The sequence below is a fragment of the Hemitrygon akajei genome, unplaced genomic scaffold (assembly GCF_048418815.1).
Source record: "Hemitrygon akajei unplaced genomic scaffold, sHemAka1.3 Scf000045, whole genome shotgun sequence".
NCBI classification, from domain to species: domain Eukaryota; kingdom Metazoa; phylum Chordata; class Chondrichthyes; order Myliobatiformes; family Dasyatidae; genus Hemitrygon; species Hemitrygon akajei.
In genome coordinates this window covers 936,440-949,784 of record NW_027331931.1, presented here as the reverse complement: position 1 = coordinate 949,784, position 13,345 = coordinate 936,440, and the positions used below count along the sequence as shown (strand labels likewise).

Sequence of the window (13,345 nt, the reverse complement as noted above, 5' to 3'; positions counted from 1 at the left end):
CCGGGCTATTTCTACTGGTGCAAACACTAAACAGCGTATTTAATCACAACCTCTCCCTGTGAGGGATGGAATGCGAACTCATTCTCTGCTTCGCTTTCAAGGGAAATTCAGAACCAAACATTTGAGCACAGAACAGGAATACTCGCTCAACATCTCATAAAACCGGACAACTTGATCCCCGGTTCATTTTATCTGGGTCAAAACATGTGTGGTATCCCAGGATCCAACCTCAGAGGGTCACAGCCCGCACCGAGAGCCTCGCACATCTTTTCCAGATCACACACTGAGAGATTCACGCTACCAATATCCAGCCCCGGAGACGTCTGCTTCATTGAGGAAGGAGGAACATCCAGCCGCATCTGTAAAAGAACCGACGTAGACCGAAGCCCAAACACAGACAGTCCCATATTCCCGGAGCCTCCATCCCAAGATTGTATCTCAAGCACCAGCTCTCCCAGGGCTCTTTGCTGCCGGTAATATGCGGCAGTGTCTCAGCTAATCCCAGTTCAAAACCTTACACTCCCACACCAACCCATGACAGAACTGGGGCCTGATGATCCTTTGTCTGGATGGAGATCAGCCGGGAAACATGGACACTGGGTCACGAAGAGGGTGCTGATACATTTCAACTTGTCTCCTCAGTTACATTGAACACATTTGTTCATTATTTTATTGGCGACAGTCATCAAGCCCAGGTCAATTAACAGCAACTTTCCCCGTCGTGTAACAAGAACAATATTTTTTAAATATAACATTGAAAATATAGCACTGGAAACTGAGTACAGGATATTTCTTTGTTCTTTTGATGCACAAAACACTGACTGATTGCAAGATGTTTGACACACTGAACAGAATCGCATAAATGCAATCCCTACAATCATTAGTTGTTCCTTCATTCCAGTACAGACATCATCCGTCCCGCACAGTGAATGATCAAAGCATCCTCGTATCAACACTGGCTGCTGAGGCCCCTGTCTCTCCGCTGAGAGTCAGTAAACAGAGAGAGATAAACATGTTCAACTCTCCTTGCAGCTCCAGCGAGCTGTTGCCCTGGCGACGGAGGAAGTGGCTTGCAAAGATAACTGAAAAAGGAAATAATACTCAACTTGACATGTTCTGAATTTTATTATGGCAAAGATGAAATGATCATTCAGCCATTTTGTAACGGTGAAACTAAAATTCCACTGGTTGTATTTACCCTGTCGAGGTGCATTCAGCCAATCTCACGGTGGTTCCATCTCTACAGAACTTCCAGCAGTGCAGACGCTGGTCCAAAATAAAAACACGTTGTTGGATACAACCCGTCTGCAACAAATGTCGATTATGTGTTCAAGTTTAATGTAGATTCATAGAGCCTTTAGAGCACAGACAGAGGACTCTTAGCCCGTCCATTCCGTGCTATGTTCGGTCCGGTACCATCAGCCTGCACCCAGACCATAGCCCTCTAGACCACCCTCACCTATGTACCTACACAGACATCTCTTACATACTACAATTGAACCTTCATCTCTAATACGGCTGGGAGCTCTTTCAGCATTCGCACCGCCCTCAGAGTGAAGCAGTTACCCCTCAGATTCCCTTAAGTATTTCACTTTTTAAGGATGCGTACAGCTCCTCTACTCTTACACCACTGGGAAGGTCAGAACACAACTTGGTGCATCTCAAACTCTGCTACGTGCATCTGGTGAAGAGTAAACCTGCAACCTCGAGGTCAGTGAGGAAATGGTCAGGGGGAGGCTTATGAGGCACTCCAGGATCGTTTTGAGGTGACAGACTGGCAGGCACGCTGTGAGCCACATGGAGAGGACATTGATGGGCTCACAGAGTGCATCACTGGTTACATCAATTTCTGTGTGGACTGCAATGTTCCGGCAAGAACTGTCCTTTGTTATTCAAATAACAAGCCATGGGTAATGAAGGACATTAAGGACATCCTGAACGCTAAAAAGAGGGTGTTTCGAGATGGAAATAGGGAGGAGCTGAGGACAATACAGAGGGACCTGAAAGCCAAGATCAAGGAGTCTAAAGATAAGTATAGGAGGAAGCCTGAGTGGAAACTCCAACAGAACAACATGAGAGAGGTCTGGAGTGGGATGAGGACCATCACTGGGTTCCGGCAAACTAGCAACAGAGGAGCAGAAGGCAGTGTGGACAGGGCCAACGAACTTAACCTGCTCTTCAACAGATTTGACACAGTGGCCCCTGCCCATCCCCTCATGATTCTTCTGTGTCGGCTCCCAACCAACACATACTCTACTGTCCACTCCTACCCTTCCTCACAGCCCCCTACCCTGCTCTCGTGACTACACACCTCCTACATTTGAAACCACCATGGTGGGCTTCACAGCTGAGCAGGTGAGAAGACAGCTGAAACGTCTCCACCCAAGCAAGGCTGCAGGCTCGGATGGTGTCAACCCCAGGCTGCTCAAAGCCTGTGCCCCCCCCCCCACATCTATGTAGAGTACTTCACCATGTATTCAACCTTAGCTTGAGTCTCCAGAGGGTTCCTGTGCTGTGAAAGAAGTCCTGCCTCGTCCCTGTACCGAAGACGCCGCGCCCCAGTGGCTCTAATGACTACAGACCGGTGGCATTGACCTCCCACATCATGACCCTGGAGGGACTTGATCTAGAGCAGCTCCGGCCTATGGTTGGGCCACACTTAGACCACCTCCAGTTCGCCTATCAGCCCCGACTAGGAGTTGAGGATGCCATTGTCTACCTGTTGCACCGTGTCTTCACCCACCTGGACAAGCCGGCGAGCACTGTGAGGGTCATGTTTTTTGACTTCTCCAGTGCGTTCAACACCATCCGCCCAGCTCTGCTATGTGAGAAGCTGACAGTGATGCAGGTGGATGCTTCCCTGGTGTCATGGATTATTGATTACCTGACTGGCAGACCACAGTACGTGCGCTTGCAACACTGTGTGTCAGACAGAGTGGTCAGCAGCACTGGGGCTCCACAGGGGTCTGTCCTGTATCCCGTTCTCTTCACCATCTACACCTTGGACTTCAACTACTGCACAGAGTCTTGCCATCTTCAGAAGTTTTCTGATGACTCTGCCATAGTTGGATGCATCAGCAAGGGAGATGAGGCTGAGCTGAATCACCTGCAGCTTAATGTGAAAAAGACTAAGGAGATGGTGGTGGACCTGAGGAGGTCTAAGGCACCGGTAACCCCTGTTTCCATCCAAAGGGTCAGTGTGGACATGGTGGAGGATTACAAATACCTGGGGATACGAATTGAAAATAAATTGGACTGGTCAAAGAACGCTGAGGCTGTCTACAAGAAGGGTCAGATCTGTCTCTATTTCTTGACGAGACTGAGGTCCTTTAACATCTGCCGGACGATGCTGAGGATGTTCTACGAGTCTGTGGTGGCCAGTGCTATTACGTTTGCTGTTGTGTGCTGGAGCAGCGGGCTGAGGGTAGCAGACACCAACAGAATCAACAAACTCATTCGTAAGACCAGTGATGTTGTAGGGGTGGAACTGGACTCTGACAGTGGTGTCTGAAAAGAGGATGCTCTCCAAGTTGTATGCCATCTTGGACAATGACTCCCATCCACTGCATAATGTACCGGATAGGCACAGGAGTACATTCAACCAGAGACTCATTCCACCTAGATGCAACACTGAACGTCATAGGAAGTCATTCCTGCCTGTGGCCATCAAACTTTACAACTCCTCCCTCGGAGTGTCAGACACCCTGAGCCAATAGGCTTGTCCTGGACATATTTCCACTTGGCATGATTAACTTGTTATTATATAATTATTTATGGTTTTATATTGCTATGTTTCTACACTATTCTTGGTTGGTGCGGCTGTAACGAAACCCAATGTCCCTCGGGATCAATAAAGTCTGTCTGTCTGTCTTTTTGCCCTAAATTCACCCTCAGATGGGCAAGCGCTTAACTGCATTCACACTATTTATACTACAATACATTTGTATAAATCCAGCAGGGGTTTTCCAACATGGGATCTCTTTAAGACACTATCTAACTCTGCTTCTCCCTTAATGGATCTGTATTCCCATGTCAATTTGTTTTGTCCCACATTGCAGACCCCCTACTAGTCAATGAGTAAGTTATATACTCGTTTGCCCTGCCAAAATGCAACACCCCACACTTATCTGTATTAAATTCCATCTGTTAGTTTTCAATCCAATTTCCCAGTTCCACACAACTTCGTTTCCCAAGAGACTTGAATCTTTCCAAGGCAGTGTGCTAACAAGCTACAAATGAAACAAAAACTCAACAGATAATCTGTCGAAAGATAATTTTTTTTCCGGTCTAACACCCTGTGTCGGATGGCTTTGAACAATTTCTAATTTGATTTCAAGTTCCCAGCATCTTGAGTGTTTCTTTAATTTCAGCTGCTCACAGACAGACGACAGTGAGAAGGAATTTCCAAACACGGTGAGGATACTGAACCCGACGTGATAACCAATGATGCAAACACTGAACAGCTCATTCCAGGTACTCACTACCTCTGTGTATTGAGATTACCTCTCAGATCCCTTCGATCGGACTCCCCAACCCTGGGAAACGAAGCCTGGTGTATGTAGCTGGGCATCAAGGGCTTCACAGACTACGTGAGGGAAAAGGTAGCCTTGACTGTACCAGTAACGCTTCCCTCCCTGGCGCTCTAAGCACTGCTTCGAGGCACAACACAAGCCAGTCACGAAAACTACCCCCCGCCCCCCACCCCGAGAGCTGAGCAGTCAATGTCTGTGACAGAAGACGTAATAAGGCCTCTGCAAGGGTGCTGGGCCAGAAAACATCCAGGCTGAGCTCGCATACAGTGTGCACATCAGCGCATTGATCTCTTCACGGCCATTGCCAACACTTCACTCTTCCAGGCTACCCTTCTCACCTGCTTCAAATCAGCCACCATCATCCCTGTACCAACGAACTCGACACATTCAGAACAAACCGATCTGACGCCAGTTAGTGTGGCGTGCATTGAACGGCTGATAACGGCACATATCAAAAACTCCAATCCTTACTCACTGGGCACTCACCAATAAACGTACGTACCGAATCACTCCAGGACAGATGCCATAGCGTCTGTCATTCCCCTTGACCTGACACACACTGAAAACAGGGACACTTGTGTCAGAATGCTGTTTCTGAATTTCAGTTCGGCATGTAACACTATAGTCCCACAGACATTGGTGAACCAATTCCTTCTCAGCCATCTAATTACACCACTGCTCAACTGGATGTTGGGCTTCCTAGCTAACAGATCACAGACAGTCAGGTTGCACAACCGCTGTTCCTTCCCATTATCCAGAACTTGGCTGTGTGCTGAGCCCACTGTTGTACACTCCACTCACACAGTCTGCATGGCCGAACACCCAACAACCACACTGAAATTAAAATCGCCGATGACACAGTGTGGTGGGGCTCATCAGGAACAATAATGAAATGTCATACAGAGAAAACAGCTTAAGACCTGGAGCCAGTCAAATAACCTCTTTCCCAATGTCAACAAGACAAAGGGGATGGTTATCGATTTCTTTCTCCCGCTTGATTTTATAAGCCTGCAACGTCACCCAAATTTGTATGTGCTCCGTGGAATAAAGATCCAACTTGACCAACCTTTCCCTATAACTCGGCCCTCTAGCACAGGCAGAATCCTCATCAATCTCTTCATCACCCTCTCCAGCTTGATAATAGTTTTCCTACAATATGGTGACCACAACTGTACGGAATACTCGGTGTGGCCACACAGGCTATTTATATAACTGCAATACGATGTCTGCAAACCAAAACTCAATGTCTGACTGAATAAGGCCAGCATGGATAAAGGCTTCTTTTCCACCCTCTATACCTGCACGTCCGCTTTCAGCGAACGTTACCCTAGTAACCCCAGCTTGCTCTGTTCCACAACGCTTGGTGCGCCGCCATTCAGCATACCAGGCCCACCACGGTTTCACTGTACAAAATGCACCATCTTTCACTTGTCCAAGCTGAGAACCATTTCCTGTACCTCAGTCTATCTCCATCACTGACCAACATCTCTTTGAAATACATGATAACATGTTGCAATATCAACAAGACCCCCTGAAGACTCCCTAGTATCACAACTTGCTAGCCGTGCTATTTATATTCATAAACAAATCAAAGTCATGAATGACATATTTCAATACCAACACGCCCATCACAGTCGTCACAAGCCTCCATTCGCTAAATCCAACTTCAGTTATCGTCCTGTGTTTGCTGACATCGAGTCGGGTCAACATTGTTATCTCTTTCTAAAACGTCAACATGATTGGCAAGCTCGGCTCCGCTGGGCGGTGTAATCGGGGATTTCCCCACAACCAAAGTCCAAACGCTCCGATCATCTTTTTCGCTGCAAACTGAAGAGATTCAAACCCAGCTGAACAACCTGGAGTACAGCTTGTATTCTGCCTGTTCTTTAATCTCAGGGACTCCATTCCAGTATTGCAGCTCTCCTGCGACGCTTCGCTGCCGGCGATTTGCCGTGGGTTTCCTGCCACTTCTGATTCACATATTAAGGTGGAACTGGAAGCAAACAAGTATTATAACCTACACAAAGACTGCTCAGTGACGCTTTGGGACCGACGATTTGTCGTGGTGATCCTGGCATTTCCGATTCACAAACTAAGGAGAACTGAACCTAATGATCGTCTATCCATCTTACTTCAAAATTCCTGCAAAAGAACATTCTCTCTCTCTCTCTCTCTCTCTCTCTCTCTCTCTCTCTCTCTCTCTCTCTCTCTCTCTCTCTCTCTCTCTCTCTCCTCTCTCTCTCTCTCTCTCTCTCTCTCTCTCTCTCTCTCTCTCTCTCTTTTACTGCACAGATATTATCTGACTGCAAAATGTTGGGGGCGCCCAATACTGTTCAACAGATCTGTGTAATGCCAGCCCCACCCCTCCTAATTTGTTAGTTCTCAGTCCATTCCTACTCGTGTGTAATACATTACATACAGTCAATGCTCACAGCATCCTTTCCTCCCACTATCTCTCTGTTGCAGTTGCTCCCGAGGCCACTTTCTCTACGCTAAGAAGCGGTGACCACAGAGCGATAAATGTGTGCAACATTTCTTGCAGCTACCGAGGGCTGTTACCCTGAAAACGCAGGAAGTGGTTCACCGAAAATCATCGAGAAAGGAAATAACAAACTCAACATAATATGCTCTGCGTTTCATTGTGACAAAAATCAGCACAGAAGCCATTTTGTAACGCTGAAACTAAAATTTAAATGGCTTAATGGCTGCCTTTACCCTGCCTCGTGCTGTATTCAATTAAACATCAATTAACCGAACAAAGAGACACAGTTCCTGGAAAACATAGTAAAGTAAAAGTGCAGTACAATACTTGAGAATGAGACAAAGGTTAGAAAAAAGATTGTTGACATATATCATTGACGTGGTGAGGTACAGGCTGGAAGGAAATTGAACAAGAAGTTGTAACATATTGATCTGTGTGGATGGTATGTAAGACAAAATTTTCACTGTACGTTGGTTCATGGCAATAATAAACCATTCCTCACTTAAATTGTGTGGAAACATTAGACAGTCTGAGTTTCAGCTCCGGAACTTCGGGAGGGTGATTTCATCGAAGTGTACAAATTTTTGAGGAACAGGCAAGAGGAAAAGGCTTAATTCTCGCATTAATAGGGTTATGTACCCGGAAACATTCGTTGCTCTTCGGCGGGTCGAAACAGTGGAATGGAGTCAAGAAACAAAAAAAAAACTGCCCACACAGAAAGAGGGGACGTCACAAATCTGGATCTCATTACCTAGTCTGAACTGATGAAAGATAAAACTACTCATACACATGGAGCAGCGTCCCGCAAACGCGATTACTCCGTTTAACCTCCGGCTGCAAGAACATAACAGGCCGAATTTCCCCAGGTACAGCGCATCTGATGATTGCAGTCCCGGTATCACCACACTACCCGTTCCTCGGGCTAAAGCAACAAGTGCTGAGCGGCGGCACATCTCAGGCGGTTGGCTGTGAAGGTCCTACAACCCGGACCGACCCGCCAGTTCGATTGAATTAACGGGACTCAAACATGCCCGCTCGGAAGGACCTCAAATACTCACCGGTGGGAACTTGATGTATTTGCCTCGCAGACAGCGATCCTACCCCCGCCTCCCCGCGACGATGCGCTTCAACTCAGAACGGAAAGCAAACCAAGACTGAGCATGCGCAATTTGAGCCCCCGCGTCTTCAGAGCCGGGGCGGGACTTTTGGAGGCGGAGCAAAGAGCATAGACCATAGACCATGGAGCACAGAGTTGTTCAAAAAAATTAATAATAATAATAATAATAATAATAATAATAATAATAATAATAATAATAATAATAATAATAATAATAATAATAATAATAATTCTACTCCCTATTTTATTTTGGTGGAAATATTAGAGAAACTTGTTTGCAGATTTGAATCCTCTGGAAGGAGGCTTAACTGAAGTGTACACATTTTCGAGACACACAGATCAATGGAAAGGCTTAATTCTCCCATAAATACGGTGGTACATCAGGAAACATTAAATGCACTGCAGCTCGTAACAGTGAAATGAGTCAAGAAAAAAAAAATACCCACCCAGAACGAGAGAGCGGGACAGATCTGGATCTTATTGCCTTGACAGAACGGAAGAAAGATTAAAATGCACAACCATGAGAAACAAACCCGCAGATGTTGCAGATCTGCGCTGAAATGGGAAAATGGAGCGGGATGTAGTGACGGGCTGAAGGTCTCCCTCCTAAACTGGTGACTCTTCTCTTCGCCCCTCCCACGCTGCATGACCCACCTGCCGCATTTTCCACATTATTTCATAATTACACCTCCGTTTCGTCCCCCTTTCTCCACTCTTGGGTCAACGATTTACGGGTTCGGCCCCCATACCAGACCGCCATACAGTTTACACCCAGACCTGAAATGTGCAGGTTCTTTTGAAATCAGTTCAATGTTTACAAACACTAACTTCTATACGCATTCCCCCTGCCTCACTGGAGACTAAGAATGTAACATCACCAAGGGAGAAACTTCAGGAGGTGGCCATTCAGCCCATCGAACGATCAACAAGATGGCGGCTGCGCTCCCATCTCAGCCACATGTTTCTGCCCGATCCTCATTTCCTCGATCCCACACATCTGCCGACCTCAGTTTTACGCGATGACCATCATGAATCTTTACTGCCTTCTCAGGTGGGGATTCACAAACATTCACCACCCTCGGAGTTAGAGACATTTCCCCCCATTTCAGTCCCGAAGAATCCACACCATTTTTCATTGGTTCAACCGCTGCTGATGTTGTGCATTTCACTGTGTTCACTTATTCGTCCTCGGTTCTCTAAATTAAAGGCTTATCGCGTTTTATATTTATTTGCATGATGACCCGGCCTCTCCAGGGATCAGTCTGGTGATTCTTCATTGCATTCCCTGTCACAAAAACACTCTAACCTCTGTGTTACTCCACTATGAAATGAAAGCTTACAAAATTCTCGAGGAACTCGGCAGGTCAGGTAGCATCTGCAGAAAAGAGTTGGGAGACGACATTTCGACCGAGCCCCTTCTTCAGGACTGAGACGGAAGAGGGGAGATGCCTAAATTAAAAGGTAGTGGGAGTGCAAAGTGGCCTTCTGGAAGGGGATAAGGGAAGCCAGGTGGGTGGGAATCTGCTGGAGAAGAAAGAATCGTATAGGAGAGGAGTATGGACAATAAGAGAAAGTGACGGAGGAGGGGCCCAGAGAAAGTATTAAGATGTGTGAAGAAATAAAAGGACAGAATGTGGAATAGGGAAAGGGGGAGAGGCGAAAATTTTGATCACCGGAAGGAGAAATCGTTATTTCTCCTGTTGGGGTTACCTACTGTATCGGGGGTTCCCGGTGTGGCCTCTTGCATGTAAGTGAACCACGACGTAAACTGGAGATCACTTCTCATTCCCATTCCGACATGTCAGTCCATGGCCTCCTCTATTGTCGTGATAAGGGTACACTCAGATTCGAGGAGAAACAACTTGTATTCCTTTTGCGTAGCCTTCAAGCTGTCACTATGAACATTGATGTCTCGAATTTCTGGTAATTGCCACCCCCTTCACCATTCCCCATTATCTGCCCATAACTTCCCTCTGGTGCTCCTCCCCCCTCGTTTTTATCCATCGTTTCTGCCCTCTCATAACAGATTCCCCCTTCTTTAGACCTTTATTTCGTTCACCAATCAGCATTCCGGATCTTTGCTTCACCAATCACCTTCGACCTTGTACTACTTCCTCCACTCCCACACCTTTCTTTTTCTTTGACTTCTCTCCTTCCATTACAGTCCTGAAGAATGGCCTCGCCCTGACCTGCTGAGTTTCTCCAACACACTGTGTGTTGCTTTCAGAAAAGTTGCTAATGAAACATTCAGTTAAACTAACGCTTTTTGTCTATACAGCGGCCATATTCTTCCGTTTTCCTCACATCAACCTGCCGATGTAAATGGCTCTTAAAGGCCACTAACGTATATGCATCTTCCATCAGCCAGTCTGCACATTCCAGCTACCCACCACTCTCTGTGTAAAAGAACTTTTCTCCCACATCTTGCATCTCTTCTAAAATAACCCCCATCTCACCTTAAATGCATGGCCTTTTGTATAAGTAATTTTAACTCGAGGAAAATATATTTTCTCTGTACTCTATCGTAATCCTATAATCCTTCTGGAAGTCTCACACCAGCCTGCAGTGCTCCAGAAAAACACAACCCAAGTTTGTCCAACCTCTCGTTATAACTCATGCCCCAGTATCCGGGCAATGCCCTGGTAAACCTCATCTGCATCCTCTCCTAAGCCTTGACATCCTTCCTAGAATGAGGCGACCAGAACTGTATGAAATAATCCAGTTGTGGCCTAATTCGTGTTTTATAAAGCTGCAACATATTTTCCTGTCTTTTTAACTCAATACATTGACGAATAAAGGCAAGCATTCCCGTTGCCGTCTGGTAGAACACAACAGGCAAGGCAGCATCTATAGGGAGAAGCGCTGTCGACGTAGATGCTGCCTAGCCTGCTGTGTTCTATCAGCATTTTGTGTGTGTTGTTATTAATCTGTGTGGTCCCTTTCAGGGAACTGTGAACATGGATCCAAGATCCCTCTGTTTATTAACACTGTTCAGGGTCTGGCATTTAACAGCGTACTGTCTCTTTACAGTTGACCTATCAAGCTGCCAAGGTGATCATAACTAATCAAATCTCACTAAGATCTCTCAGGTCCTGTTGAATTTATTGCCAAGTGCACAAGTACGGGAAGGTACAGGTACAGAGAAACACTGACTTGTGGCAGCATCACAGGCAAGTACATTCAGATAACACACGGAACACAAATTATACAATTCTCTGTGCGTAACAATATAGAAATACAGGTTTTATGCTATTAACACTATATAAATATGATATTTATGTCATTAACAATGCGTAAGTACACATTTTATGTCATGATCAACATACAAGTACACATTTTGTGTGAATAACAGCCTTGGAAATGTTGTATTTGGTCCTTCAGACAAATTGTTGACACAGTTTAGGAATAACTAGTCTCCAAGCACTTTAAGACCCACTGGGACATCCTGCAGGCCAAAAAAGGGTCTGTTCATACCTTCCCTTTAATCACACAGACAACAGGAAAAGAAGAAGACCACTCCGCTCCTATAGCCCATCCAATAAGACCCCAGGCCGAAACATCCTTCCCCTCAACACCCCTGCTATCCACACTTTGCCCGGACCTTAGGCCCCACTTGCAGGTCAATAGTCTGCCGGCGTTTGCCCCCTAATATGGTGAACCCCTTTGCTCGCCACCACCGTGGGCTCAAACATTTCCACAGATGAGACCCTCCTGTCCCCACCGGGACAAACATCCTGACCGCCCCCTCTCTCACCATCATCCTTTCAATAAAACTCCCCCTCCCTCCTTCTTCGGCCAGGATCCCTCCCTCCCTCTCGCCACCCCGGAGAGCCGGAATCTCCGATGGGCCGAGCGGTCTCCTCCTACCTCTCAGGGATAAATCAGACTACGGCCGCAGGTGACGCCAAATAATTATCACTTTGCCCGGATCATGGGCCCCACCTGCAGGTCAACAGTCTGCCGGTGTTTGCCCCCAATGTGGTGAATCACTCTGCTCGACACCACTGTGGGCTCAGACATTTCCACAGCTGAGCCCCTCCTCTGCTCACCGGTACAAACATCCTGTCCGCCCTCTCTCACACCACCTTCATCCTTTCAATAAAATTCCCCTCTCCCTCCTTCTTCTGCCGACGGACGGAGCAGTCTCCTCCTACCTCTCAGCCATTTATTAGACTCTGGCCGCAGGAGACGTTTCACAAATACAAACAACTTACCTCGGAGGGAAATCGAAATCAATTTAAAAAACGGATATCTACTTTAAGTTTTTTTTCCACTTTGGCGGTGAGTTTGGAGCGGGAACTGGCTGCAGTTCAGCCGGGTTAACGCCTTCTCAGCAGGTCTGCCTCCGCTACTCGGTGTAATCAGTGACTGACATCGCTTCACACCAATGGGAATAGCGTAGCTCATGAATCCTCTGTTCGCTGTGGGGAGAGAGGTTGGGGTTGGGAGGGGCACGTGAATAGTAACTCAGCCGTTAAACCAAACAAACGGGAGCACTGCAACGCGCGTTTGCTGTAAGGTACTGATCACGTGACGAAAGATCCCGGTGAGGAGAATCTATGAGCGATGTCAGGCACGTAGGGGCGCCGGTCTGATGTCACCCGTGGGACAACGTTCCTTATTGGACTTTTCTTACGTTTTCAGTGGGACAGCAACATTAATCACGGGTGTCATCACTGAATCCAGTGTTAGGTTATGTAAAGACCCATTTAATGTGCCCTGCAGTGCCGTGTTGCTGGTGCAGTGGGCAACATGTTGTTTGTCTCGAGTTCAGTCACAAAACCCCAAAGCTTGTGGGAAATCTTTCTCAAGATGATGTGGTTTGAGGTGGCTTCCGTCACTTAACGGTCTCGTATTCTGATAACTAACTGTTTTACTAATGCAAACCCGAATTGTCAGCGGGCTAGACACACAGTGTATTAGGCAATAGAAGGCCTCTCGTCCCTGCAATATTTGTCTCCTGGGAAACTAAATTTTCTGACAATGTCGACCACAGGCACCCTTTCCTCTAAAAGACAGAGAATCAATCAGAAAGCTGATGGCTGAGAGGAATTATGTTTGATAGTTATCATAGTTCATAGTTCGCCCAGAGTTGGTTGGATGGTGTCGATTTGGCTATTGGGCGTCTCCCAGTGAAAGGACCGACAGCTGAACCATCCGCATTGTCAGTTTCCAGCCGCTGGTGGCGCTGTAGTAACCTCCGACGACGCCCAG

At 46.8% G+C, this 13,345-nt stretch overlaps 1 protein-coding gene across 1 annotated transcript in view; it reads right to left on the bottom strand.

Moving 5' to 3' along the window:
- The window catches only part of LOC140720614 (NACHT, LRR and PYD domains-containing protein 3-like), a 61,432-nt gene extending 48,994 nt beyond the window's left edge, over window positions 1–12,438 (bottom strand). The window contains exon 1 of the mRNA XM_073035444.1: window positions 12,346–12,438. The gene's annotated coding sequence lies outside the window, so the exon portion shown is untranslated. The remainder of the gene's footprint in view (window positions 1–12,345) is intronic.
- Window positions 12,439–13,345: the final 907 nt, after the last annotated feature.